Source organism: Ambystoma mexicanum, chromosome 12 (genome assembly GCF_040938575.1).
Source record: "Ambystoma mexicanum isolate Mex_15411 chromosome 12, UKY_AmexF1_1, whole genome shotgun sequence".
Taxonomy (NCBI): domain Eukaryota; kingdom Metazoa; phylum Chordata; class Amphibia; order Caudata; family Ambystomatidae; genus Ambystoma; species Ambystoma mexicanum.
The window spans coordinates 1,002,369,066-1,002,392,814 of record NC_090936.1 but is presented as its reverse complement, the minus strand read 5'-3'; the positions used below and the strand labels follow the sequence as shown (position 1 = coordinate 1,002,392,814).

Below are 23,749 nucleotides of genomic sequence, written 5' to 3'. Positions count from 1 at the left end.
TGTTCCGGGCCAGATTCGCCTGGAAGCGAGTGCTGAAGTGCCCGAGTCTATGAAGGGCAGAGTGGAGAGGCGATGAACCCTGAGCTGTAGGGGAGGCAAGCCGCAGGCCAGGGAAGCTGGAGGGACAAGTGCTGTTGGATCCCGACTGCGGCCGCTGTCGTAGTCAGAGTCTGCACCGAGGCACTTGAGTGGACGGTCTCCCCCAAGTAAGGAGCAGGGGTAGAGCTGGGGGCCTGGTCCTCGTGGCGGTCCCGTGGATAAAGGCATAGCTCTCAACCATTTGTGTTGCAAAGGCGGGTGAAATCACCTGATTTTGTTTTTGGCGGGTGAGACGCCCATTGGAATCAATGGGCGTGCAGGAGGCTTGGCGGGTGAGTCAGCCGTTTACAGGGCGGGTGACACCCACCAAAAGCGTGTGAGTTGAGAGCTATGATAAAGGGACAGAAGCTGGGCAGGACTGGAGGGCACCCGGGAGCGTTGTGTGTGCTTTGGGGGACTGCCGGTGGCTGCTGCTGGCGAGGAAGGGCTGTATGGTCGTGGCGCGTGCGGGCCTCGCCCAGTAGGGGGCTGCTTGACTCCAGGTCGCTGGGGCTGCCTGGGTGAAAACGTGGAGGAGCGCATGGGGCTGATTGCCTTATTACAATCCGGGCAGCCGGGGTGAAAGGACCGTGAGCAGAGGAGGAGCCTTTCCTAATTATGAAACGGGCGGCCTGGGTGAATGCAAAGGGAGTTAGCTGACTGGGAGTAAGAGGACCATGGCACAGGAGGTGGATGGCCTCAGGGAGGAAAGGTGCAACCGGAAGCCAAGAGATAGTAAATCTGGGCGCTGAAGGTCTCCAGCGGGCAGCGAGCGTTCAGCTAAGCGGCAAAGCGGGAGATGCAATATGCTCATCACACAGGAGAAGAAAGCACAGGAGTGGCCAAAGCGCCTGCGAGACATGCCAGTGCACCCCTTTCAGCTTATGGGCTCAAGCTAACCTGAGGTGTTGCCGCTTTCTGGACAGGTCAACCTGTGTGGCTGAGAGGTGTGAAGGGTTCAGTGAGGGGTGTGGCCCCGGCACACATAAGTAGCGTCTTCTGGACATTTGGATGATTCCCCTCTGTAGAGCCGCACTGTCAGTAACACTGCAGTCACACCAACTCAATTCGCTCGGGGATCAGGCTCATGAGGGAGTGAACCACCCCATATCGGCAGGCAGTCCAGCGGCAGAGAGGATGACGAAGGGGGAGGTGAGGTCCAAGTCGGGGTCGGGCGACATTAAGGTGTTTCTCGGGATCCAGGAAAGGGACAAAGAGGCCCTCCCCAAAGAAACACTAGCCGCGGTTCACCCACCCCCAGCAGGAATGGTGACGCCAACATCCTTCACGAAAGAAGATCTGGGGGAGATACTGTCTCTGCTGAAGCAAGATCTTTCTAAAGAGATCAAAGACACTAAAGACACGATGCTAAAGACAGTGGCAGACCTAAACTCCCACCTGATTGGGCTGGAAACAAGAAAAACAAAGTGGAGGACATCCTATGCGAGCAGGCCCACAATCAGGCGGAACTCGCTAACAGAATCCTTGGCATGGAAGAGCAATTGGAAATGTTATGGGTCAAGCAGGAGGACCTCGAGAACTGCTCACAACGTAATAACATCAGGATTAGTGACATCCCGAGGGAAGTATCAGACCAAGAGCTAGGGTGCTATGTGAAAGAACTGTTGCGTACTCTGCTAGACCACCCAGAAACAGCGGGGCTCGAGCTAGGCAGAACGCACAGGGTGTACTCGGCACATCAACTGTGCTGCAACCTCCTCCCGGATGTGCTCTCCCGTGTCCACTTTTTTCAACGAAAAGAACAGATCATGGCAGCGGCGAAGAGGATGGAGCGGGTCCAGTTTCGAGGAAAACAAATCTCTCTGTTTCAGGGATTTGGCACCACACACCCTGGCAAATAGGCGTAAACTGCACATCATGATGGCTTGGCTGCAGACACAAAGGATCAAATACCGGTGGGGGGTTGCCCTGCAAGCTGCTATTTGAGCACAAGAATAAAAAATATGCAATTGGATCCGAAGCCACTCTGATGAACGGTCCGTGTGAGGGCTCGCCCCAAGGACATGGGCCTCAAAGTCAAGATGGCCTGGTCAGAGACAAATCAAGGAGGTCGAGGTGGAGGAAGTTCGTGGAAACGGCGCCCCGCAACGGGCAAAGGTTGAAGGAGCAAGTGTTGCTATATTTGATCCGCTGGATAAAGAGGAGAAATGAGGGGCTTAGATTGGGGCCTTCTGCTGGGCAAGCCACTCCAGGCAGAGCGGGGAGGGGGAGGCAGACAGCACACTCCATTAGATGGGGAATACAGGGCATGGGGGTGAGGATTTGACAACCTGTAAGATGGGGGTCCAGTTAACTGTAATCATAAGTAACGGATGACAGGTTTATTGGTGTGCAGGGGCATGGATCTGCGCAACTATAGATGATGTTATGTTGGGGACACACTTTCTGGTTTACTTTTATTTAGGGTTATTGTTTTTAGGGAACGGTTCACATCCTTATTTACAAATGTAACTACCGAGCAGGAGGTACTCTATTTACCCGGCGGGCACCCCGGACCTTCTCCACAATGGGGCGCAGTGAGCACAAATATATAACAAATAATGGCTAACCCTACCATAAAATTCCTGTCTCTGAATGTGAGCGGCTTAAACTCACCTGTCAAGCGTAAAGCAATTCTCCAAAGGCTCACTTCCATGGAGGTAGACATTGCATTCATCCAGGAGACTCACTTAGGATGAGAAACGCTTGATTGGGAAGGGATATAGACAGGCATATTTTGCAACGAGTGGGCAGAAGAAGCGGGGAGTGGCAATCCTGGTTCATAAGGGAGTACCATTGCAAATAAGGGAGATGTTGAGGGACACACAGGGAAGGTACCTGCTAGCAAAAGGGGCCCTGGGAAATCGAAAAGTCACTCTTGGGGTGATTTATGGCCCGAATATGAAAGGGGGGAATTCTTCGAGGGGTTGAATGGGATTGTCAGGAGCTTCATGGCGGGTGAGGGCATACTGGGAGTGGACTTTAACTGTGTGGTGGACCCAATGATACATAAAACCCTGGCTCTGTCGAACAACGATAAAATTAATTTCTACGCCATGACCACTTTATAGAGGGGATTAACACTGATCGAGGTGTGGCGATTTGCCCACCAAGGGGAAATTGGGTATACGTTCCTTTCAGCAGTACATGGGGGCTTCTCTTGATTGGATATGCTCTTGGTTTTTCCCACTCTCATACCACTAGTCACCATCATTCCCAGGTGTTGCTGAAAATGGTCCTAGATGTAAGGACCCTGCAGCAAAAAAAAACATGGAGGCTCAATGAGCCTATTCTTGGGGCTATGGTAGCTAGGAAGGCAATCGAGAACACAATATTCCAGTACTTTCAAGAAAACAAGGCAGGGGAGACAGTTACTCATTTTATTTTCAAATTTGTTTATTGGCATTTATTATTTAATACATTTACAGGACACCAGATACGTCCGTAATTCGAGGATAGTGAGCTTTTCAGAATAAAACATTCAACAAATTAACATTACAACATTAACAACATTAACTATCTCCCAGTGTTTCTCCCGTTGAGCTAATGCCGCTTGGTGGAGCAGGGGGGGGGGTCCAGATGGTCTGGAGGGGGGAAAGGGAGGGGCCCATGCCTCTGAGAGCCCAGTGAGGTAGCAGCGAAATGGTTGCAGGTCTTGCCAATTCAGTGCATGGGTCTGTTTTCAGTGGATTCATACTAGTTCATGGGGGCTTGTCATCTGAGGGGTAAAACAGGGAGTCTGTGAGTTCTTTCCAGGCCTCCAGGGTCGTGCTACAGTCATCTGTGGATCTGGTTACACTGTCCTCCCAAGCCGTTGTTTCTGCTCGTACCAAGCGTTTCAGCTCAGAGTGCCAGCTTTTCTGTTGGGGCCCGGCCGTTTTCTTCCAAGACATTGCGATAGTCCTCTTTGCCAGTATACACATAATGTCCATTAGTCTGGTGAGGTGCTTGAGTTTGGCCGGTCTAGTGTATGTACCCAATAGGCATTCCTCCGGGGTCCATTTGTATCTAGTCACCCCCAGATTATCGCTTGTCTGCTGTATGGCAGTCCACAGGGATTGTGTCTTAATGCACTTCCAGAACATGTGGATCAAGTCCGCATTATTCTGTCCACACCATGTGCAATTGGAGGGCGACATATTATTGATTTTTGCCAGCCTGGATGGGGTTAAGTATGTTCGGTGTAGCAGGTTGAGTTGTACTTGTCTGAATCTGTGGTTTCTGGAGACAGACTTGGGAAATGTCAAGGCCCTCTCCCATTCTCCATCCGACAATTCCTGGTCCATGTCCGCTTCCCATTTGCCTCTCAAAACAGCACTCCGTGGGTTGGGGATGTCACTTAGGTGGCCATAGATCTGGGACACCGGCTTCCAACCTTCACCCAGGGCATAAAGTAGTGTAATCAGGGGGTTTGATTCCAGTTCCTCCGGCCATGACGTCCACTTGGTTCGTGCTGTGGTTCTCATCTTCTGATACCACAGGAACTGGCCTATATTGACTCCATCTAGTTCCTGAAGTGTCTCAAAATCTTTAAAAGCCCCATCCACAAACAGGTCCCCCCATGAGTATATCCCATTCCTTTCCCAGTGTCTGAGGTGGTGCAGATCTGCGACGGAGCCGCATAGGTCCCAGAGTAGTGGTATGTCCGGGGAGTAGTGGCGCTTAGTGCAGGTAAGGGTTACTGTCCTGCGCCAAATTTTTTGTCCCAGGATGGCCATGAAAGGGGCATTTCGCATCAGGTGGGAGGGGGCCCAGATGAGTTCTTTCATATGCAACGGGGATACTAGGGTCTGCAGCAGGGGGGTCTCAGATGTGGCTTTGTCTGCTAGCCATTTGGTGACAAAACTAAGCTGTGCTGCCAGGTAGTACTTTTCAAAGTTTGGGAGTTGGATTCCCCCTGGGTGTACGGTAGCATCAGGGTGGAGAGTGCTATTTTGCGTCTCCCTGACCCCCACAAGAAATCCCGGGTTATCCTTTCTAGCAGGCGGAAAAAATGCGCACTGATGTAAAAATGTATATTCTGGAACCCTATAAGAATCTGGGAAGGACAATCATTTTAATTATTGCAGCTCTTCCCATCATGGATAGGGGAAGTTTCGCCCAGAATTGCATGGATTTTCTCAGGGCTGGGATCACAGTCTTCGTATTGTGCTCATGCATTAATGTAGGGGTATGCATTATGTGTATCCCTAAATACTTGAATGAGGTCAGCTCCCACTGTATTCCTATCGCGGGAAGTTCTGTTATGTCTTTCCACTTGAGGCCTGCCAGGGGGAATAGGCAGGACTTCGCCCTACTGAATTGTATACCAAAAAACTTTGCAAAGTTGTCTAAGACATCTAACATCGTGGGCACGTTGTTTTGTTGGTCCCTGACGTACAGTAGTACGTCGTCTGCGTAAAGAGAGATAACATGGTCAATACCCCCCAGCCATATCCCGGCGTCAAAGAATTGTCTTCAGAAGTATATAGCAATGGGTTCCAGTCCTAGTACGTAAAGCATGGGGGAGAGCGAGCATTCCTGCCTAGTGCCCCTACATATGTCCCAGGCCTCTGATATGTATTTTCCTGTTTTTACTCTGGCCTTAGGTTTGGTATAAAGTATCTTGATCCATTTTATGAACCCTGGGCCAAAGCCGAAACCCATAAGAACCGCCACTAGACACTCCCAAAATATAGAATCGAACGCTTTAATGGCATCAAGGGACAGCAGCGCATATGTCTCCGTGTTAGCCTCCGTCTGAGCAATAATCTGTTGTACTCTACGTAGGTTCATGGTCGTGTTCCGGCCTGGTATGAAGCCACACTGATCCTTGTGCACTACATCCCCTATGATTTTGGCCAGTCTATCTGCTAATACCGTGGTCAATATTTTCACATCGTAATTAAGCATGGCCATTGGGCGATAGGAGTCACATTTGTCGGTAGGCTTATTAGGCTTGATAATTGGAATTAACAGGGTCTCCCTCATGCTGTCAGGAAGCATCCCTCTCTCATGTGCCTCCTAAAAAACCTCATGTAACAAGGGTGTTAGGGAGGTCTCATATGCCTTATAGAACTCAGTGGGTAGTCCGTCACTCCCGGGGGTCTTAGCGGTGGCCAGTGACTTGATTGCCTCTGTTATATCCTCCGCTGTGATATCTGCGTCAAGTGCTTCAGCCTGTTCAGTGGTCATTTTGGGGAGCCCTATTTCCTCCAGTGTGTCTATGATTTGCTCTCGGGGAACCTGATCCCTGTGAGAGTAAAGGTGTTCGTAAAAGCCCTTGAAGGTTTCGTTTATATCTTGCTGTGTCTGTACTACCTTACCTTCTTCAGTTTGTATCATGGTGATCATGTGTTTGGGGTGTTCTTTCCTGCATAACCAGGCCAGCATTCTGCTAGGTCTATCGGATTCCCTGTGCGTTCTGTTTATTTTGGTGGCATAATCAAATTTGGCTAGTCTTTCCCATGCCAGGGCACATTTAACTCCAAGGTCCTTAAGGTTATCTTCTCTTTGGTGAGTGTTCACCGGGGTAGCTTCGAGTTGCTCAACCTGTTGCTCCCACTGATCTAATTCACCCCTCAATTGTTTCCTGATGCCCCCTGCTTTCGCGATGATTTCTCCCCTCGCCACTACTTTAAGAGCGTCCCAGATCGTGCTCAGGTGGGTAACGCTCCCTGTGTTCCTCTCAATGAAATTATCCATAAATTCATGCAGTTCTTCCCTGAACGCTGGGTCACTTAGGGCATCTATCGGCATTCTCCACATAGGGATAGGGGGTCTGGGGCCAGTTTGATTCCATTCTATTAAGAGCGGCAGGTGGTCAGAAATGGTTCTTCCCAAATGTTGTGCTTCTTCTATTTGTGACAGGTGTTCTTTACCTATGAAGATGTAGTCTATCCTCGTGTGAAGATCATGAGGGGAGGAGAAGTATGAGTACCCCCGGGAGTGAGGATGACGCTCTCTTCAAATGTCGGCTAGGCTCAATCTATCTGATAATAAGGACAAGGCTGTGGTTGCCGCTGAGGGGCCTTTCGGGTGAGGCAGGGACCTGTCAAGGTTCGCATTATGGACACAATTAAAGTCTCCCCCCCCAGAAAAAAATACCATGTCTGTAAGGTGCGATTTTAGCGTACATAGTGTTCAAATGTGCTGGAATGTTAGTATTGGGGAGGTAAGAGTTTACTATGCATATTTTCTCCTGTTCCAATTGGCCCCAGAGAATTACAAACCTGCCCTCAGGATCTGTCTCAGACCTGATTAAGTGGATCTGTCTCAGACCTGATTAAGTGGAATGGGAGTTGGGGATGGATCCAAGTGTACACACCTCTTGCGTATTTAGAGTAGGTAGTGCCCACACCCTGTCCCCCCCAATGTTCCCCCAGTCTAGCCAGGGAGTCCGCCGTGCAGTGTGTCTCCTGCAGCAGCGCTATTTGCACTCTTTTTCTGTTCAAGTAAGACTTGATTCTGTTTCGGCGTAAGTAGGTTCCCAAGCTCCTCACATTCCAAGTCATTATCTTTATTTTAGCGTTAGATGCCATGTCGGATCAATCCAATTGTCTCTGAATCAGTCCGGCACCTACCAGTGTCTTCTGCAGGTTCACCTGACCCCTGCCATCTCCCCTCCCGTCCACCTTCTTCAGCATCTTTTGTTTCACTCGTAGGAGATTCTGAAACTTGAGTAACTCCCATTGCCTTGAATGGGGAAAAACAAACAAAACAAGTTGAACAGTCCCTAGCAGTTGCTCCCAACTTGCAACGCTCAGGGGGTCCCGAGCCTTCCAGGCCACTCCTGGTCTTCCGGATCAGGCTGTGTGTGAGCAGACTGCTCACACAGTTTTCAGTGGGGTGAGTTGCCTAACTTCGCTCGTGTGGTCCTTTGAGCTCTCGTCCGGTATAGCTTACTTTACAGAAGACTTGCATTGAATTGTGCTTGGCTGGGGTCGGTCATTATGTGGGGAATACCCTTTTCCTTCTCTTTCCGGCAGGTTCCTGTTCAGCCCCGATCCGACTTTGATAGTCCTGTTCCATCATCTGCCAGGTTGTTATGTTCAAGCCACATGTTGGCCGCGGCTGGAGTCTCTAGGAACATCGCTTTTCCGTTATAGAGAACCTTGAGGCGTGATGGGTAGAGCAGCATGTATTTTAAGTTGAGTTTCCTTAGCCGGGCTTTTATTGGGATAAAGGAGTTCCTTGCTCGTTGCACTGCAGGGGTATAGTCGGGGTATATAACTATTGCTGAATCTTTCCTCTTTCTCTCCCCACCTTTTCTGGAGTATCTCAGTATGGTTTCTCGATCTCAGAAATTTAAGATCTTGGCTATAATTGGGCATGGATGGGATCCGGGTGGAGGACGTCTCTGAAGGGATCTATGGACCCTTTCCACGGAGAACCTTTGGGAGAGGTTACCCGGTCCTATTTCCTGTAGCAGCATTGTTTCGATGAAGTCTGTCGGGTCTGGGCCCTCCAAGTCCTCAGGGACCCCTAGTATGTGAATATTATTTCGGCGAGCTCACCCTTCGGCCTCCTCAGAGCGGGCCTCCAGCCTAACCACTTTCTGTTCCAGATCCTGGACCGTTCTCTTCAGGTCTCGCGTGTCCTCTACGTTTTCCTGGAGAGTAGTCTCTGCTACCGTGACCTTTCAGTTAGGTTGCGGGCGTCCTGACGCATGAGCTGCATGTCCGATTTCACCTCTTCCAATCTTCCTTCAAGTGATGTACGGAGGGCAGCTATTGCTTGTTGGACTTGCGTATGTTTGAGATCCTCCCCTTGTTGGGGCAGTTCGCCGACAGGTTCTGGATCTTGTTCTGACTGTCTCTGGGGTCTAACTGTCGTGAAGGAATCCATCGTGACCAATTTCAGCTTACCCTTGGGGGGAGACATCCCTTGTTTTTGAGGCTGTGGGTTCTTCACTGCGCAGTGTGCAGGTTGGCCTAGCGGCCCCTTTAATCGGCTAATGTGTTTTAGATATCAAGTAGCCCTTAGCAGTTCTGTATCTGTCGGCGGGGTACTGTCGCTGTTGTTCGGACTGCCGATCCGGCCAGGTGTAGGCCCTAGCTGCCCGCTAGTTTCGGGGTCTCAACCCCACCTTTGCCACTGTGTCCAGCAAGGAGCTTCCAAGGGGCGATCTGCAGTCTCTCGGCCAGTGAGTTTAGTCCTGGGAGTATCAAAGATTTGGGTCCAAGATGGCGTTCCCTCAGGAGCTTATTAGGGATTTGAAGGTCCCCCACCTGTGTTGTCAGTGGGCTGCCGGTGGGGTTCGGTGGTCTCGGCCTTCTGTAGGATTAGTTCCCAGGGGCTTACTATCCGCCCCAACGCTTTTCTAGGAGCTTCGATAGAGGAGCCGTGGGTGATTCCCCGGAGCTTCCGGGGGCCGCTGTCTAGCTCGAACCCCCTCTCACGGGTCTATCAGGCAGGGCGGGGGCCCACTCCGCTCCCTCCTCCTCACCTGCTGCGCCAGCCACGCTCGAGGCCTACGCACTCCGAAGGCTGCAGCTCCTCCCGCCCGCTCCTGCTTCGCGGGGCAAACTTCTCCTCTTCTGCCTCGGTCTTTCTAGCGGGGGACACCAATGCAGCTGGAGTCCCGAGGCCCCAGTCAGCTCTGCCTCTGGCAGCCGCAATCGCTCCGTAGGCCCGGGGGGTGCAGTCCCGGACTTCTCCGCTCCTCCACGCAGTCACCAGTGTTGAGGCGGAGCCGGAGCGTGATCGGTCAGCCCCAGCAGCCTCAGTGCAGGCGCGCGTCTCGCCCTGCAGTACGTCGCACTTGGTCGCAGCTCTAGACTCGGCGCGCAACGGGCGCCGCCATCTTGTGGGCCCCAGGGGCTCGACTTTGGGCTTCCCGTTTTCTGACTTTGCTTCTCCGATTCGGGCCGGGGATCAGGACGAGTGTTGGGTAGTGGTTCCCCTTCCGTTCTGTCCGGTCAGTTCCTGGATTACCGACCCATTACAGTGATATTCTTGTCATATGGAAGGATCACAGATGGAGCTCCGCAGGAGCCTGTCTTCACGGCATGCGTGCAGGCCACGCCCCCCGGGAGACAGTTACTCATACGGTCTGGGACACGGGGAAGGCAGTACTCAGGGGGGTCATAATAGGGCAGACAATAGCCTGGAATAGTGCTCAGGGGCTAATCCGCAATGACCTAGAAGAGACAGTCCAGGAGAAAGACAAGGCACATATTAAAGAGGGCAACAGACAGGTGCGGCGTGAACTTAGAATAGCCAAGCAGGCACTAGAAACCCACCTGATGGGGAAGGCAACACAATCATTGCTTATAACGAAGCAATTCTATTACTCTAGGGGTAATGAGGCGAATACATTATTGGCAGCTAAACTCAGGAAAAGGGCCACTCACAACAGCATTGGAGCTTTAAGAGCTGGGGATGGGCAGAGGGTCAGCACAGATCTGGAGAAGTTGCAGATCATGGAAGACTTTTTCAGGAACACCTCTGTCCCACATAAAGGGGAACCTGGGGCCAACAGAGAGTTTATTAGGCAAGCTCGACTCCCCAAGATCTAAGGTGAAATGAGGGAGGCTTTGGAAAACCCCATATCAGCCTAAGAGGTGACACAGGCCATCCGTTCTCTTCTGAGGGGGAAGGCCCCTGGACCAGATGGGTTTACCAATGCATTTTATAAAACATTTGCGGGACATTTGGCCCCACACCTTACAACACTTTCTTCCAGCTCGGGTAAGATGACTGACTCTATGGCCGAATCCACAACCGCGCTTCTACTAAAGCCAGGGAAAGATCCAGAGGAGTGCTCCTCCTATCGTCCAATGGCGCTCTTGAACACGGATGCTAAACTGTACAGTAAAATCATTGCGGCAAGACGGAAGGATGTGTTCCCACCCATTATAGACGCAGACCAAACAGGGTTTATCAAGAATAGAAGGGCCCACAAAAACATTAGGAGGGTGATTGATTTGATTGCTCTGGCACCCAAGGTCTTACTCATCTCCCTAGATGCGCACCACACATTTGACAGCATGGCCTGGGACTTTCTGCAAACTCTCCTGCCATTATATGGCTTTAGGCCAAACATCAGTAGTTTAATCTTAGCAAACTTTCAGATCCCCTCTAGTATGGTCAGGGTGAATGGGAACAACTCCCACCCGATCCCCCTGCGTAGGGGAACAAAGCAGGGGTGCCTGCTGTCGCCTTTGGTTTTTGCAATGGCTATGGAGCTGCTAGCGCAAAGAATCAGAGACAGCCCCCAAATACAGGGTTTGGGTGGGCAGGAAGCACACACAAAGTAACGCTTTACGCAGATGTTATCTGCTTCATACAAAACCCTAAACAATCACTGCCCCCTTTAGTGGACCTACTAGCAGAATTTTGTGGGGTCTCTGGGCTCCAAATCGACCATAATAAATCGGTGGGCATGTCAATAGGCATATCAAAGGACATCCAGCGGGAGCTCCAATCGGCCTTCCCCTCTAAACGGGCGGAGAGGGAGTTCACTTACCTGGGGCTAAATATCACTAACACATACGGGGGCCTTCATGGCGCCACAAATCTGGAAACAAAAGCCACCCTGAAAGGTTGGGCGTCCCAAGAAATATTGTGGTTGGGAAGAGTGACTGGAGTCAAAATGACAATCTTGCCTAGGCTCTTGTACACGTTTCAAGCCTTGCCAATCCGCATCTCTGACAAAGAGCTGTCGGAACTGCAAAAGGTTGTTGGACAGTAGATGGGGCGCTGCGGAGCCCGACCAAGATGGCTGCAGGTCCGTGAAGCTCTCCAGCACCTTCTAAATCTGGCCTGTTATCCGGTGGTATCTGTGCAGTATCCTACAACCACGCTACAGAACGTGAAGCTGCTCTGCGCCTAGCCCTCGTAGCAGTCCTCCTGAGTGCAATCGGTGCTGCAGCAGTGGGAAACCGGTGTGTCGGAGCTAAGGCCGTGGGCCGCTCCGGTGAAGAGTGTGGGAGGTGCGGACTCGCTCGGTGTGCAGAGTGGCGGAGCCCCGGGTTCGCTGCCTGGGGCGAAGACTGTGCGGGCGGTGGGTGCAGCAAGTTACCTGTGCGGGGTGACCACTATTTAGAGGGCACCCCGTGGGACCATACATCCTGAAAGTGCCGCTGGGGGTGTTCGCCTGGCGCCTGTGGGTGCACCCACTCCTGGCGTCAGATACAGAGGTGGCGGCCCGCGGCGCCAACGGAGAGAAGCGGCGTTGCAGACCTGTACGGCTGGTGCTTGTGTGCCTCGCTGTTCGGCGGCGCTTTTGCGGACTGGACGGCCTCTGGAGCTGAGTTGAAGCGGCGGCTGTCTGCTGCGGGACGCTCCGGATCGTGACCGGACGTTGCCAAGGGGGCAGGCGTCCCCCGAGCCGGGCTGTGTACCGAGGTGGGAGGAAGCAGGCTGAGCTCCCCCGGCGGTGGCTGGGCACGTGATCGCCTCGGAGGTGCGGACATAAGGAGGAACACTCAGGAAGCATCGGTGCGACCCCGAGGTGGGTGACTGGCTGGGAGGGGAGAGGTGGTGGAGAGGCGCCAAGGACCTAGCTTGGGCTGGGGCTCTACCCTCCTGTGCCGCCGTGGACACTGCTGCTCTCGGTCTACTTCTGCTGGGTGGAATGAGAAGCCGGGAGACGTCCCTAGAATCCCTGAGGCAGCGCCATGAGGGAAGGGGATAGGGTGCTCCGCCTGAGGCGCCCCGGGGCCCTTGTGTCCGGGGTGTGCGCATGGACTGGGGAGGCCAGCCCGTGTGTTTTGGAATAGACCCTGGCCTATTGGCATCGCAATAAGACTGGGGGACGCTGAGCTGGGGGGGCAGTACATGGGGGAAAAGCACTTTGTGGAGGGTCCAGCCAATATCCCGCGGACATTGAGCAGGGACTTGCTTCACACAGCCGGGAGTTGCCCAGTCGCGAACCGGTAAGGGCTGTCCTCCCCGGTAGCTTATGCCCTGAGGTTGTGTGATAACAATTGCAGACTATTGGACTGCCTCCCTGTTCCCTAAGTTGGGTACGGAGAAGCCCGGTACTGGCCAAGGGATTCGGACTTGCTCTCTGGTGGGGAGAGTAGCGAGGGTTACAAAGGTGCGGATGGCCCTGGCTGGTATATCCTGTAGGTCACACTAGTGGCCCGCTTATTACTCGTGCCATATCTAAGTCGGGGAAGGGAGGAAAGCAGCAATCAAAGTTGAACTTTGAGATACCTGCACAAGCTAAGAATAACGGCCCGCTCAGCGACTCAGTTGCGCCGCATGTCTCAGGGGTGGATCCGGATCCTGCAACCGCCTTTCAGGACATTAAGACCATGCTAGCACAGTTGCAATCAGGAATACAGTCTCTAGATGGTAAACTTGATAGGTTGACCTGCAAGGTGGACCACATGCAGGTCCGGTTGGACAAACATGGGGAAAGATTGAATGAGGCGGAGGGGCGCATAACCGGTGTGGAAGATGTGGCAGCCTCGGTGTCCGGGGAAATGGCTGTGGTCAGGAAGGCCCTGAGGGAGTTTAGGGAGAAGCAGGAGGAACTTGAATCGAGGTCCCGTAGGAATAATATTAGGATTGTTGGTTTGCCTGAGACGGAGGGCCAGAAGAACATGGAGACCCTGGTAGAAGAAATATTGAGAGAAGCGCTGGGACCAGAAGACTTTTCCCCTCTGTGCGCTGTTGAGAGGGCGCATAGGATCCCTAGTGGTCGGCGGCTGATACCAGGGGCCCCTCTGCGTCCACTAATTGCCCGGTTAATGAATTACTGGGATAGGGATACAGCACTCCGTAAGGCCAGAGAGAAAGGCACAGTGTCCTACAGAGGGGATGTAATCAAGTTCTTTCTGGACTTTTCTGATAAGGTGAGTCTGCTAGGAGAACATTTCTAGACGTCAAGAAGAGGTTGCGGGACAGAGGCATGAAGTATGCAATGTTATTTCCAGCCAAGCTACGCGTTGTGCATGAAGGTAAGTCGCTGTTCTTCCTGACTCCGGAAGAGGCGACCTCATTTCTTGATATGTTGCCAGACCACTAAGAGCTGCGCAAGCACATACACTCATTATTCCCAGCTTTAAACTACAGACTGCCAGAGGCTCAAGCTTCCCGGTATTGGCAGCTAAGCTCTGGAACTCACTACCCAATGACCTCAGGAACGTCCCCTCCCTCCAATCCTTCAAACATAGAACAAAACAATGGCTCTATGAGCAAGACGAAGAGTTGACCACCATGTGGTAATCATCCATTGCATGCTCTACAACCCCACCCACTGTTGTATTTATTGTGACGACTTTCTATGTATGCTTATTTACTATGCAATTTGTAATCTGTCTTTCTGTAAACTTATGTAACAATATAAATAAATAAATACAAATACAAATACAAGTCCCCCGGCCCCCAGAGGAACAATGTTTGACTCATAGATGAAGTGTGAGTGGCGTGACTATATTTGGTAGAGGGTGTTGCATCCATGTGTAGAGACAACAGCTTTGGTGGTGAGATGCAATGGAGGGTCGGGCCCGAAGCCACCCCTTGTGTGAAAGCAGTTGTATACATGTTCACGGTACTCGGGGAGCTGGATAGTTGGGGTTTCTGGCATGGGTGGGGATTTGCCTCGGTTGGTGCTGGGTGGGGGGTGGGGCAGCAAGTCGGGGGAATCACTGACTAGTTGGGGGGCTGGAGTGTTGGGGTCTCCAGTATGGGTGGGGGGGTGCTCATGTTGGGGTCTGTAGGGGAATGGGGTTGGGTAGGGAGGAAAATCACTGACAGGTTGGGGGGTTGTCGGTAGGATGGGGGGCAGGAGGGAGGAGTTGGGGGATTTGGCGGTACACATGGAGGGCCTGGAAGCTTGCGGGGTTGAGTGGGGATGTGAAGGTGTGTTCTCAAATGCTCTCAAATATTACCTGGAACGTCAGGGGCCTGAACAGCTGGCCTAAATGCCGGAAAGTTTTGCACTATCTGGAACGCCATAGGGTGGGGGTGGCTTTTCATCAGGAGACCCACTTGACTGCCGCCACTGAATCTAAGTTTGGCAAGAGCTGGGGATGCCATTGGTATTTCTCTTCCTATTCTTCTTACTCTAGGGGATTGTGTATTTTGGTGCATAGTTCGGTAGGCTTCCGCCTGGTCAGGGTTGTGAAAGATCAAGAAGGCAGGGCTTTGGTGGTACAGGGGGTGGTCCAGGGGAAGTTATATACACTCATAAGATACTCTGGTACCAACCACGACACGATGGAGTCACTTGACTGGGTGGAGAGGCAGCTGGGGGTACTCCCCGAAGGGGAAATTATTTGGGCAGGGGATTTTAACTCGGTCTTGGATGCCTCTTTGGATAGGTTGGGCAGTGCGGTACGTCTAGGTAGTAAGGCTTCCTCTAAGATACGGGGCATGCTCCCGGTGTGGGATATTGAAGATATATGGAGGGTGAGAAATCCTGGGGCGAGTCAATTTACCCACTACTCTGCTCTGCATGGCTCGACAGCCCGACTAGACTATTTCCTGGTGTCCCGCGAAATTATTGGTTGGTCTGTGGGGGTAGGTATTCTGGCCTGTAATTTATCAGACCATGCCCCTGTTCTGTTGTCAACTCGTGTAGATGGCCGAGATAGGGTGAGGCCACCCTGGTGGTTTAAAAGTGAGGTACTGGCGGATGGGGTCTTTAAGGAGGAACTGGCGAAGGCTATAGATATATAATTTGAGGCCAGTGATGGGTCGGTGTCATCTGCTGGCACCCTGTGGGAAGGATTTAAGTGTGTGATCAGGGGTGAGTGTATAGCCAAGGAGCTGGGGATTCTGAGGAAGTTACGGAAGGATCTGGCTGACACGGAGGAAGAAATACGGGTCCTCCAGGAAGGGGCACCCGTCCCAACTGTGGCTCAGCAGGGAAGTATTAAACAGAAACTACAGGAGTTTTATGCCCTTGCTCAGTGGGAGGTTAAGTATATGTGGGATAGGGTAGCTCCTCGGCAATACAGAGAAGGGCAGGCCCCGGGGCGGTCACTTGTGAGAATTACTCGGCTGGGTGGCCAGAAGAATAGAGTGACAGTGATCACGGATGAGAGGGGAGTTGCTCACTATGAGGACAAGGGGATTGTTCATGAGTTCCAGGAATTTTATGGTCGGTTATACTCGTCCCACCTGACGGTTGCGCAGGCGGATATAGAGGCGTTTCTTGATGGGTTGGGGCTGTATTGGTGCTCGGAGGAGCAGAGGGACTGGTTGAATAGGCCGGTGGCCCTAGAGGAAGTAATGGATGCTATTAAATCACTGCGCCCTGACGGCTTTACTGCAGAATTTTAAAAGTGTTATGCTGAAAGATTGGTGCCGTATCTGTTACGGGTGTACCAGGAGGCGGTGTCTTTGGGCCGATACCCTTAAAGAAGCCGTAGTGGTTGTATTGCTGAAACCGGGTAAGCCGGAGGGTGACTGCTCATCGTACTGCCCGATTTTGCTTATTAATCTTGATAATAAGATCTTGGCGAAGATCGTAGCGAGGTGACTGGCGCCGCTGATGCCAGTCCTGGTGAGGGCCGATCAGGCTGGGTTTATTCCGGGTCATTCGACCTCGTTCGGGCTGCGGAGGATGTTTGGTCTGATGGCGGCGTTGCCATCGGATGACTCTGTGGTGGCGGTCCTATTGGACGCCGCCAAGGCATTTGATTCTGTGGAATGGCCATTTTTATTCACAGTTTGCGCAGGATGGGATTGGGCAATGTTTTTGTTTCCTTGGTGTCACTCTTATATACCAACCCAGTGGCTAGAGTGAGGGTGAATGGGCAGACCACTGGGGTGTTGCTGCTTGAACGGGGGACGTGTCAGGGTTGCCCGCTTTCCCCCCTGCTATTCGCCTTGGCGACAGAGCCTTGGGCTGAATGGGTTCAGGAGTTTTATCTACACCGGGGAGTCCAACTGCATACCCATAAAGTGATCATTTCGTTGTATGCAGACGATATGGTCCTGTTCATTCGTCATCCTGAAATTAACCTAGACCCGGTCATGCTGGACCTTCAGCATTTTGGTGACCTTTCGGGGCTTAAAATAAATGCCAGTAAGTGTGTTATCTTCCCATTGACGGGTGTGGCATCTCAATCTCGGGATATTTGGGGATTCCAGTGGGATTTACAGAGCACTCGATATCTGGGGGTCACCGTAGCGAGAAAAGAGGAGGGGGTATATACTGCAAATTATGTGGAGGCATTAGAATCGGTTAAAAAGGTGATGTTAGGCTGGGCCTCACTCCCTCTTAATTTATACGGCAGGATTTCGGTGGTCAAGATGTCTATCCTTCCTAAACTTCTATTTGTGTTTCTAAATGTGCCTATAAAGGTCCCTCAAAAATATTTTCCGGACCTTCCTTCATCAATTGCGCGCTTCATATGGGCGGGTAAAAAAGCTCGGGCCTCTCTGGGGCGGCTCATGGCACCTGTTGGGGAGGGGGGTTTGGCACGTCCCGATTTTGAATTATATTACATAGTGGCGCAAGCGAGTTACCTCAGGTACTGGTACGGGATGGCGGCGGAGCACAGACATGTGGAGATAGAAAGGTCAATTGCATTGCCGGCGTTGCTACGGTCGGTCATCCTGACGGCTCCAAGCCGCTCTCGGTCTCCTCGGAATCTAGTGGAGCTCACATGTTGGGCCTGGTCTTTCTTGGGACGTGCCCCATCGGTAGTGTACTTTATTCGCCGGAAATTCCACAAATATTTATTCCTGGCGTTCCCCTGACTAGCGAAGCGCATTATGTGGCTACTATGAAACAGCTGGGTGTCACTCGGTTAGGAGACTTGTTCCCGGATGGGAAATTTATCTCAAAAAAACCAGCTGAGGGAAAGAGAGCCCTGCCGGCATTAGATGTGTTTATGTATTACAGGCTGAGGGTGACATTGCAGCGGCTGTTCCCTTCTTTCCCGGAGCCCCCTGCAGTGGATGATCTGCTCGATAGGGTGTTGGGGGGAGGCATTGGATGGCGGGTGCTCTTCGGGCTGTACAGATTAGCTTTGAAGGCCAAATTAGTGGCTGGGAGGTCGCCAAAAGAGTTGTGGGAGAGATCCCTGGGAAGGGAAATATCTGCAAATACATGGGAGTATTGCTGTGGGATGACCAAAAAGGGGGCAGTCAACTCGAACTTTAAACTAATCCATTTTAAGTTTTGCATCAGTGCTATTACTCTCCGGACCAGTCAAAAGATTACTTTCCTCAGAGCTCGGGGGCTTGTCTCAGATGCGGACAGGAGATGGCAGGTTTTCTCCATGTGGCTTGGGAGTGTGGGGAGTTGGTGCATTTCTGGCAAAGGATGTTTGTGGTGATGGGCGACATTGTGGGGGCAACGGCTTGTGCCGGATCCGGTGATGGCCTTATTAGGGTACACGGAGCAGATACCCAAAGAGACTAGGAAACAGATGTCTTCTCTTAATTCTGGCAAAACGACGTGTGGCTATGGGGTGGGGAAGTAAACAGAGTCCGACAGTTTCCCAATGGTCAAAGGATATACTATACTGCAATGATATGGAAACTAGATGGGATGTGGTGAGGGGGAACTGTCGGGGTGACAGTTGGATGTGGGACGCGTACACGTCATACCTCCTCGGCCAGCTGGGAGGGGAGAGTCCTGGGTCCCCTGCTGGACGGGGGTCTCCTGCTCGGCCGGGTCCTGGGGTGCAGTCTCCAGCGACCTCCTAGAACTGTATCCAAGGAATAGGTACTTTGGAATATGTGGCACTGTCGTCTTGGAGACTGGACTGGGAAAGTTCCTAGAAAGACATTGGTTCTGTCGCCCAGGCTACTTCCGGTTTCTTGTATTACCTTCACATGTGTACCGAGGGGTTGGAGGGGGTTGGTTGTCTGGTTGATTGTTTGTGTTGTTAAATGAAATGCCAATAAAGAAAAAAAAAAGTTGTTGGACAGTACATCTGGAAGGGGAAGCACCTGAGAATCCCTCGGCAAACACTCCTCAGAACGAAAGAGATGGGGGGACTGGGAGTTGCCTCTATGCGCAGGTACTATCAAGCAGCCCAGATCGCTCCAATGTTTGCCTGGGGATAGGAGGAAAGCAAGCCGAAATGGATGCGGACAGAACAAGATATGACTGTCTTCCCGCTATTACACCTACCGTTTCTAACCAGACAGACTAGAGCGGGATTTCTGGAACCCACACGTACATCACTAGACATTTGGGATAGGGCCAGAGCAGGGTTGGTTATCAAAGCTGGGGTAGGTCCAAAAACTCAGATTCTGCAGAATCCGGATTTTTCACCACGCCGAGTGAGGGAGGCGTTCAACCGCTGGGAATCGCTGAAAGCTCTACAACTTAGAGACTTATATAAAGTGTAGCTTCCCCTGACCAGTCTAGAATGTAAAGCTAAATTGACACTCCCTGAATCTGAGCGCTTTAGGTATTGTCAAATAAGGCACTGGGTCTCTAATCAGAAGATAAAACAGGCGAGTGCACGCCCTCCGAAGGGAATTGAATTGCAGTTGGTGGAAGGGCAAGTCACACACCGGATCTCTAGGTGCTATTGTCTACTTGACAAGGCCCAAGTGGGAGATAAGCTCTCCTATATAAAGCAATGAGAGGAGGATGTGGGGAAGGAGATTCCACCGGACGCTTGGCAACAAATCTGGGCCCACACAGAGTTCAAGGTGCACAGGACACAAAGAATGTGCACGTAAACTCTGCCTTAGGTGGTACTTGACGCCGCAGCACCTACACACGATACCATCAGACTACTCGGATCCCTGCTGGCATGGATGTGGCCAACTGGGGAGTTTCTTCCACATGTGGTGGCAATGTCCAGTAATACAAATATATTGGCAAGAAATCAAATTGAGAGTTAAGGACATTGTAGGTGTATCGCCCACGTTGAGCCCCCCCGAGTCATGATCCTGGGTGAAAGGCCAGAAGACCGTGTTTACCCAGCCTCAGGGCTGAACTGATAACCCAGCTTTTATTGGCAGCGAAACTTAATTGGGCACGGTTTTGGAAAGCCAAAGAGAGTCCTGTGGCATCATACTGGTGGGTTAAAATCTGGGACATAATTGCAATGGAGAAATTAACAGCCCTCATAACAAGGAAGATGATAAGGTTTTCTCGCACATGGGCCCCATTCTTTGACTTTGTGCAGGACAGAGAGCAGAGATTTTTTGGCCCACAAACTCTGAGGCACTTGCTGCAGGGCTGATGTTGATGAGAAGAGGAGGGCATTGGAATAGGGAGGCTGGAGGGGTGGAGGTGGGAACCAGGGTTCTTGCTCAAGCCATCTGGATGAACCAGACTGTGCTTAATTTGGTTGTTTTATGTTATCTAATTGAAGGTTGTTATGGGAATTTGGGGGGCTAAAACATATGTAATGCAAAATGAAATTCTGATGCTACATGATGGATTTTTTGTTGGCATAAAAATTGGTATTGTACATTGGAATTTCAATAAAAAGATTAGTTTTAAAAATAAAATCAAATTTTTTGTTATCCCTCTGTAGCTCCCTCCCCCCTTTAGTCAAAAGAATGTGCAAGTGCCAAGGCCAGTGGTTTACAAACAGGGATTAAGAGTGCATGTTTATGTGCCACAGACAGGAAACAGCCTATGATTTAACATCATTTTCTGATCAACGGTTTGGCTGGGATGTTCTGTGGAACTGTCATTAATTGGATGTTGCAAGGCTAAATTCCCCTGGCGTTTGCAGGGATACCAAAGCTTCCCTTACCCATTCCTACTGCCCTGCTTTTGTGGTAATTGGCAATTAGCTCATTGCCAGCTCCCTTGTGGCGGGCAGCAAATGAAACCCCCTAGGCTTTAGTCTTACAAACCCATTTCTACCTACTGGGGTGTGGGGGTTTGTTAAAATACAAGCAAGGAAAGAATGGCAGCAAATGCCCCCCTAAAAACTCCATCTCTTTTCTGGCAATTTATTTCTCATGTATGGAAGGAAGGTTACACTTTTTTTAAACAGCTCTTTTTCAGAAATCCCTTGATCGGGAAGCATCCCAATGTTCATACAATTGCCATCTTCAGTGCTACATTACAGAGCAAATAGACACTACCAAACTGTTTTGCTGAAGGTACAGAAAATATGAAAAATTACCTTTAAGGTGATTCAGGCTCTCTTATTCCTTGCTCTCCCTCATTCACAACTGGTTGGGACAGCCTACTGGTCGGGAAAAGCTGGTACAAAAAATTGCTCTCACTTTAAATCCCTACAAAGTTTGGAATCTTTAATGAGTGTGTGCCCCTCCATGCTCCAGTCCCTCCCTCCACCCTACGTCACCAACCTCCACACCAAGTTCCCTTAAGTTTTTTCTCTCTTCGCCTACTGACGGTTTTGATGAGGTATATGCTTTACTGGGGATGGGTGTGTGGGTGTTGTAAAGGGGGAGAGCAAGGACTAAGACGGCCTGAATCACCATGAAGGTCATTTTTCATTTCTCTGTCATCTTGCTCTTCCTCCTTCCCAACTGGCTAGGACCGGCATTAATAGTAAGAGCAGAGGAGACAGCATATAGTCGAGATTTATGCAAATAGATTGTGAGGCCCCTCTTGGCAAAAGTGGCATCCCTGCTTGATGATGCTTCTAATGCGTAATGTTAGCAAAATGCAAGAGGTGTAGCCCAAGCAGTGGCCCTGCACATTTCTGTGATAGGGTTGTGCCTAATAAAGGCCACTGATGCTGCCTTGGCTCTTCTGAAATGGGCCGAAGTCTCTGCAGGGCGAGATTCCCTTCAAGTCGTAAGCTTTCGCAATACATGAAACAACCCACCTAGCAATGGATACTTTAGCTGCTTTATCACCACGTGAAAGCCTGCCATATGTAACAAAAAGTTGTTCTGATTTCCTGAATGGTTTGATTCTTTAATAGAACTTTAAAGCTCTAGATACGTCCAGATTATGTAAGGCCTCTTTGGCTGGTGAAGAATGTGGTCTCCGGTGAAAGATTGGAAGGAAGATGTTTTGGTTTAAATTAAATTCTGAGACAACCTTTGGCAAGAAAGAAGGCACTGTCCTCTGAACAATCAGATAAGGTTCCTTTCAAGACAGTGCATTAGAGGAATGCCAGAAGAGGTATCAGCTGACAAGAAGGAGGACAAAGATGATATGGGTAGAATGCGGGAGTGTTATAAGCGCGAGATGGACACGCAGTATGAGAAAGGTATGCTTTTCATGAAACAGAAATTCTGGGAGCAGGGGGACAAGAATGGTAGGCTACTGGCAAATAGGCTGCGTGGACTGATTGATAACCCCTTTGTTCGGAGGATAGAAGGTGAAGGTGGGGAGTACAAAGTTAAGAAAGATGAGATTATTGAAAGCTTTAGGAAATGTTATGATTCATTGTATAGGGAGGATCAGTTTCCAGCACCTGCGGATATGGATGGATTCTTCGATAACATTTTTTACCAAGGTTGTCGGAGGATCAGGTTGTAGCTGTAGATAGACCGATTGCAGGGGAGGAAATATTGGCAGCCATTGACCAGCTTAATGTGGGTAAGTCGCCTGGTTTAGACGGTCTACCGGTGGAGTTCTACAGAGCATTGGGTCTGGTATTAACACCAATGTTGTACAATTTGTACAATAGTTTTATGTTAAATGGGGTGGCGTGTCCTACGATGAAGGAGGCCTGTATTGTGGTGATTCCGAAGCCGGGTAAAGACCATAAAAAATGTGAACACTATAGACTAATATCATTGTTAAATGTTGATCTAAAAATGTTCACCAGAATTTTGACTAACCGGCTGGATAGGTGCATTGGTGATCTGATTAGCCACTCTCAGGTTGGCTTTATGCGGGGCAGATATGGGTCTGATCATGTCAGGAAATTAATAGATATAATGGGACTACCGAAGGAAAAGATCGGGAATGCACTCCTAATTTTTGTGGATGTGGAGAAGGCCTTCAACCGTGTAAATTGGTCCTTCCTACATTATACACTTAGAAAGATGGGTTTTGGGGATATTTTTTTAAGAGTTCTAAAAATGATTAATTCATCTATCTGTGCTAGAGTTTGGGTTAATTGCGTTTTTTGTCTGCTCCATTTTTCTTGTCAAGGGGTACTAGGGAAGGTTGTCCTTTGTCGCCATACCTTTTTAATCTTGCGATTAAGCCATTGATGGCATACATAAAACAAGAGCATAGTCTACATGGTTTAGAATCGGTCACAGTGAAATTAAAATCTTGTGTTATGCGGATGATATGATTATTGTTTTGACCAATCCACGGGAAGGGAGTGAAAAGTTAATACGCATGTTCAATGAGGTGGGGTTATTGTCTGGACATAAGGTCAACTGGGAAAAAATGGTTGTCTTTCCTATAGATGTTTCGCTACCAAGGGGGGATATGGGTTCGTGGGATTGTCAGTGGGAGACGGGAGCTATGAAATATTTAGGAATATACCTGGTTTGTGACCTGAGGAAAATGGTGGAGTTTAATGTCTCGAAAGTTTTGGAAAAGATACAGAGGGATATATTAAAATGGGGTTGTTTACTGTTGGGGCTCTGGGCGAAAATAAATGCCATCAAGATGGTTCTCTTGCCAAAGGTACTTTACCTTAGCCAATCTATTCCGTTGAAGTTCACTAAGAAGATCATTGGTAGTATTGACAAAGTCTTCCAGGAGTTTATTTGGGGGTGGAAAATAGACCTAAGATTCCTAAGTACATTTTGATGCGGTCTGTGAAGAAAGGGTGTTTCAGATATACAAATCTAATGAATTATTGTGCTGGGTTTGTTCTAAAAAAAGTCAGCATTCTATTTTTCTGACACAGAT

The 23,749-nt window shown here is 50.3% G+C and overlaps 1 protein-coding gene across 2 annotated transcripts in view; it reads right to left on the bottom strand.

Moving 5' to 3' along the window:
• LOC138514193 (Golgi-associated RAB2 interactor protein 1A-like) overlaps positions 1–23,749 on the bottom strand; it is a 563,172-nt gene that overhangs the window by 176,480 nt on the left and 362,943 nt on the right. The window lies entirely within an intron of this gene.